The sequence below is a fragment of the Lathyrus oleraceus genome, chromosome 4 (genome assembly GCF_024323335.1).
Source record: "Lathyrus oleraceus cultivar Zhongwan6 chromosome 4, CAAS_Psat_ZW6_1.0, whole genome shotgun sequence".
In the NCBI taxonomy this organism is placed as follows: Eukaryota; Viridiplantae; Streptophyta; class Magnoliopsida; order Fabales; family Fabaceae; genus Lathyrus; species Lathyrus oleraceus.
The window spans coordinates 462,968,389-462,973,981 of record NC_066582.1 but is presented as its reverse complement, the minus strand read 5'-3'; positions in this window follow the sequence as shown (position 1 = coordinate 462,973,981).

Here is a 5,593-nt window from a genome sequence, read left to right as displayed (position 1 = left end):
AACCATAATCCACCAAGACTCGATCTATAGCTTTTTGTTTCGTACTTTCCCCTAACTCTTTCTTGATGATTATATGTAGAGAATTATTATGGAAGTAATATAATCCTTTGTATATACTATATTATGTCCGACTCTCATCATATCAACATTACTTTAAATGTATTTAGATCCCTTCATAATAACAATTTGTTTCACTTTATTTAGATAACAACACTTCACTTTATTTAAATGATATCATTTCACATGAACCTTTTTATTTATATAATTATTAATTATTCTTCCATAACATATTACAAAATTCACATGTTTATGAACCAAAATTCTATCAAAAACATTTTAAAGTCATTTCTTATTTTCTCCAATGCACAACAAGCTTGATATGCATGTGCAATTTATGTTAAAGTTTTTAAAATATTCTGAAGATGATTCGACCGTCATTCCATTTGTATTAGATTTGAATTAATGGGTGGAGATAATCAAACTTAAATATTGTGTGAATCCTTATGGTTTTTTCCTTTTGTAAAAAGTTTCTCGTCAAGCTTAGACACAACTTATAAGCAATGTAAAATATTTTGGTGTGGCAAAACAGTAGCAATTAAGTTGAGGCTAAAGGGGTAAAGACTCCTTCAGAGCGTAACATCGGTTTCAACCCTACTTGAGGTGTCATTCTTCAACTTCAAATTAATTGATATGTGTTTATAAGGAACTGCCTATGATTTGAAATTGCGGTTAATCACTGGAAGACTGAAGGATATACAACCTTACACTTTGGGGCTGTCAGGCTCATTCTTTCCCTACACGGAAGGAAGAACCAACCTGTCTTTTGCAAAATAGCTCTATTGGACTCAAGCTACCTCCACTATGAAAACGTTGTGATAGGAACTGTTCTCACCACACTGCATGCAGGGAGTGTCGTCCTCACCATTTTTCCTAATTATAATATGAGTCTCAGTGATAATACTTTATCCACGAGACTAAAAGTACAGGTTCAAATAACTGGAACTGACCAAGTTCTAGAAGCTATGTCAACTACTCTCCATCACCAGATAATATACCGCTTGCTGAATTACTCGATAGATCTCCCTCTCTCAGGTTGCTCTTCTGATTCACTATTGGTTGTCACCAATAGAGAAGAAGACATACCCTCTATAGTCCAAATTCCAAGAAGAATTACAAGGGAAGAGTTAACAAAGCTAATTCCCCTTGAATGGATAACCAACTACGAGAGACTTCATGTTGATAGAAGACCTATCCAATCCCAAGAGACTACTTTCAGAAGATCTATTGACAAGACGGTCAAGACGATTTTCAAAAAGCCAGACGAAGGGTTGACCTCAATGTCTCCAATCTTCCAGATAATGATGATCCAACCAGTTTTAAAAGAAGAATGGTGTCATGTTCATGCTGTTACAACAAAGGAAAACCTATCTACACTGATAAAATAGATGGCCACTTCTGTCGCATCGCGCGAAAAACCGGCGGGAAAACAAAGAACAACAGAGCCGCCACCGTGCGTTATTTATCCCAAAAGAGGGAAAGGAAACGCTCGAAGTAAACCTGGGAAAGAACATGGTCTCGCGACCAAAGAATATGGGTTCGGGAGTCGGTTATGCGAAGGGAAGGTAATAGCACCCCTACGCATCCGTAGTACTCTACGGGATCCACGCACACTAGAAAGGAAAATTGGTTGCTAACACTGCTCAAATATTCACACACACTGGCTGAAAGAAACGAAAGAGACTGACTGAAACTGACTCGGCAGGATGTCGCATCCTGGGCCTACTTAGTCTATCAGGCATAGACATCAGAGTCCAAGTAGTTCGGACTGGGGAAACGACACATGCTCGCTAGGATATCGCATCCTATGCATACGTATCTTCTCGGACGAGAGAAGAATCAGAGCATTCGTAGCTCGGCTGACACGCACACAAACAAACACAAATAGGCAAACGTGGAGCCCGACTGCCAATCACTGGACTTATGTCAGCATCCGAACCTAAACACACACAAGAAGGCAAACATGGAGCCTGAATACCAATTGCTGGACCTACATCAGCATCCGAACCAAACACACGCACACTGGAACCCAAATGCCACTCGATGGACTTACATCAGCTTCCAAGCACACAACAACATAATAAGTTAATAGGGAGTCAGGGACTCAGCCTATAACTGTCAAGCACACACTCAAACAGACAGACAACAAATTGCTAAGGAGTCAAGCACTCGAGCCTAGCAACTGTCAAACAACACACACAAAGAAAAGAAAAGGCGCCCGGAGAGATTAGCTCAATCTCCTGCCTACATACTTCATCTGGTATGAAGATCAGGGCGATGTAGTTCCCCTACGCAGGGACAAAGGTTCTAGCCTAACCAGATAACAAAGGGAGACACAACACTAGGGAGACTACGACTCGAGCCTAGATGTTGTCATGCAAATCATCCCTAAGTTAAGGTTTCTAGCTAAATGGCACAAGGGCCAACCTATCCTAAGTATGGCTCACACAGGAGGTAAGCCACACACACTTAACTTGCACAGGAAGCAAGCCAAGCAAAACCTAACTTGCACAGGAAGCAAGTCTAAACTAATCCTATCTTGCACAGGAAGCAAGTCAAACTATCCTAACTTGCACAGGAAGCAAGTCAAACTATCCTAACTTGCACAGGAAGCAAGTCAAACAATCCTACAAGCACAGATAGCACACGCTATACACAAACAAGTGGCTCAAACAAGGGTTAGGTTTTAGTCAAGGGGTCATATCAACCTCAACAAACAAACCTCTGGAACTGGGTGAATGTGCTCTTAACCTTGCCATTGAGGGGCTAAGGTGAAGCAGATGAAAGGATGAAGTGAGGATGAGACCTCACAGCTCTTATCCCTGGCCTGGGAGAGCTCAAGACAAGAATGTGTGGGTTCAGAAAGTGGGAACCCTTCTACACATTTAAGACTGACTCAACTGTACAGTTGTACAAGATCTTGGGTTTGTATCTGCAATGCATCAACACAGTGGTGTGAGCAAAGCAGATGACACACTGAATAGTGGGGGATAGATTGCATATCCCTACCTTCCACCAATTGCCTCTTCACTTAGGAGGACTTTGACTCTATGCAAGGACAAAAGTAAACAATCACAAACATTGCCTCTTAAGGAGGACTTCAGACAGTTGCCTGGCCAAGTAACAGGCCAGGTCTTCCAGACTACATGAAGAAAAGGAGGCATACCTCAATGCAAATTGCTTATACAAGCAAAGCAAAGCAAAAAGTTCACAAGGAACTAAGCAACTAAAGCACCTGAAACAGTCAAGCAGATGTTAGTATGCAACTTCAAACAAAACAAACAGAAACAGAAACCAACAGTCAATTGGAGGCACATGGATGTGCAAGGCACAAGGCCTATGGCATGTGAGCCAAGCCACCTACAAAACAAAGAGGTTAGGCAATGATACTTGGGTAAGCTCAATCAAAAGAATTGGTCTTAATGGCCATTTGATGGTCAACCTGAAATCACAAACTCAAAGGTGAGTAACAGGACCACTAGGGCTAGCCTAGGGTCAAAAGTGGATGAAAAAGTCAAGACAGCAAGGGTCAAGTATCCAAAATCATGTTCAAACCATTAGGAAACAAAACCAATTGGTCTCACACTCATATCAATCATCATCATCATTTCATGAACCATTTAGGTCAAAACATGGCAAACAGAAGCTCATAGAAATCAACAGAAAGACTTGCATCAAAAGCAATCTAAACATTTTCCAAAAAATCATCAAATAAATCATGATCAAACCTAACATATAGCATGGTAAGCATGTCAAATTTCATCCCATTTGGGCAAGTGGAAGGCAGCCAATAAAAATCAGAAAGTCAAAGCACATTTGAACATGCTCAATGAAGTCAACCAAACATGCATCAATTTAGAAAAATCATAAGTCAAGAATGGTGTATGATAAATGAATGGGATCAAAACCATGGCAAAGATGAGGATGTCTAGTTATCTCATGCAAAATTTCATGTCCATCTAATAAAGTATGAGAATTTCACAAATGAAATGGGCACATGTGTCACACAAGGTCAACATTTGACTAGGCAGAGAAGGAAAATCTCAAACAAATGGAAAATTGTTTAAATAAATCCAAGAAAATTCACAAGTCAACTAGACATACAAGAGTAGGTTCATGCAAAAAATTGGATCAATTGGAGGTCAAGAAACATGGCAATGAAAATCATGAAGTTGGTCATCAATGGTGTGACACAAATTGTCACACCCTAATTCAAAAAATCATATCTCACAAACCACAAATGATAAATTCACAAATTTTATACCAAAATCACCACGAGTGTGTCTAGTTTAAGCACAAAAAATTTGAGAGCCATTGGATACATTCTCATCATTTCACGAATGATTTGGCAAAGTGTACAAAATTTGGTCACATGTCACAAACCCTAAGGCCATTTAAAAACCATCCATCCAAAAATTCTGGAAAAATAATGATAAAAAAGTAGAGATCATGATGAACACAACACAAAAAATCCCATTCAATTTGGATCAAAAATGAGCAAGTTGTGAATTTTAGAAGATTGATGAAGTTATTGAAGAAATTAATTGAATTTATATGGAGAAAATGGCATTTTGGTAAATAACCCAGTCACTTATCAAAACGACCGTGTTTTGGTCCAGAAAATGAAATGTTTTGATTGGCTGGAGGGAGAAAAGTCATGCACACGAAAATGGACCAAAATCTGGGCAAATTTGGGATTAGGGTTCTTATCAAAAAATCGTGATTTCTCAATTCTTCCCCAAAGTGTCAATTAAGCATACCACTGTAATCATCAATCAACATACAATAACAATCCAAACCCTAATTTCAATAATTCGAACTGCACAGCAAGAAATCACAAGAAACATTTCCAAGCACCTAACTTTATCTCAACATATCTTCATGTATAAGCAATCATTTCAAAAAAGGAAAGCATCATGGTACTCAGCATTGAAAGATCTATTCAAAACATGTCTCAATTTGGGAAAATGGGAAGGTCGAATCCATACCTTTTTTGAAGGGGAGTTTGTGTTCTTGGTGTCGTTTTGTGATGCCTTGCCAAAACAGATGAGCCTTCAGCTTGCCAATGATGGGTAATGGTGATGGTATGGCTCAAGACATCTTGGAAGTGCCTAGATCATGGACTGTCATGGCTTGTGTAGATTGATGAAATGGCTTCAAAATTGGATGTTGTGAACCAATCTGCTCCTTCCCATTGTTTATGCAAGGCAGGTTTTGTCCCTTTGTAGCAATGTGCTTTGTGTGGCTGCAATAGAAATGCCAAGCACAGTGGTTTTCAAAATGAGAATGCCTTCTCAACTTGCCTAGGCCAAAAATGGTTGGTGATGCTATTATGTTGGCTGCAATGTTATGTGATGCCTTGCTACTGGTTTCATGACAGGGGTGTTTTGGACATGGCCAAAGTAATGGTTTTTGTGTGATGCCCTTGCTGCAACTGTCCTGGTTTTGATGACAGGAAAAGTGTAAAGTGGCCAAGTGATTTCCTTTGCCTGCTGCTAGGTTGTTGGGACAGGTTTTGATGGATGCAGTGCCTGGT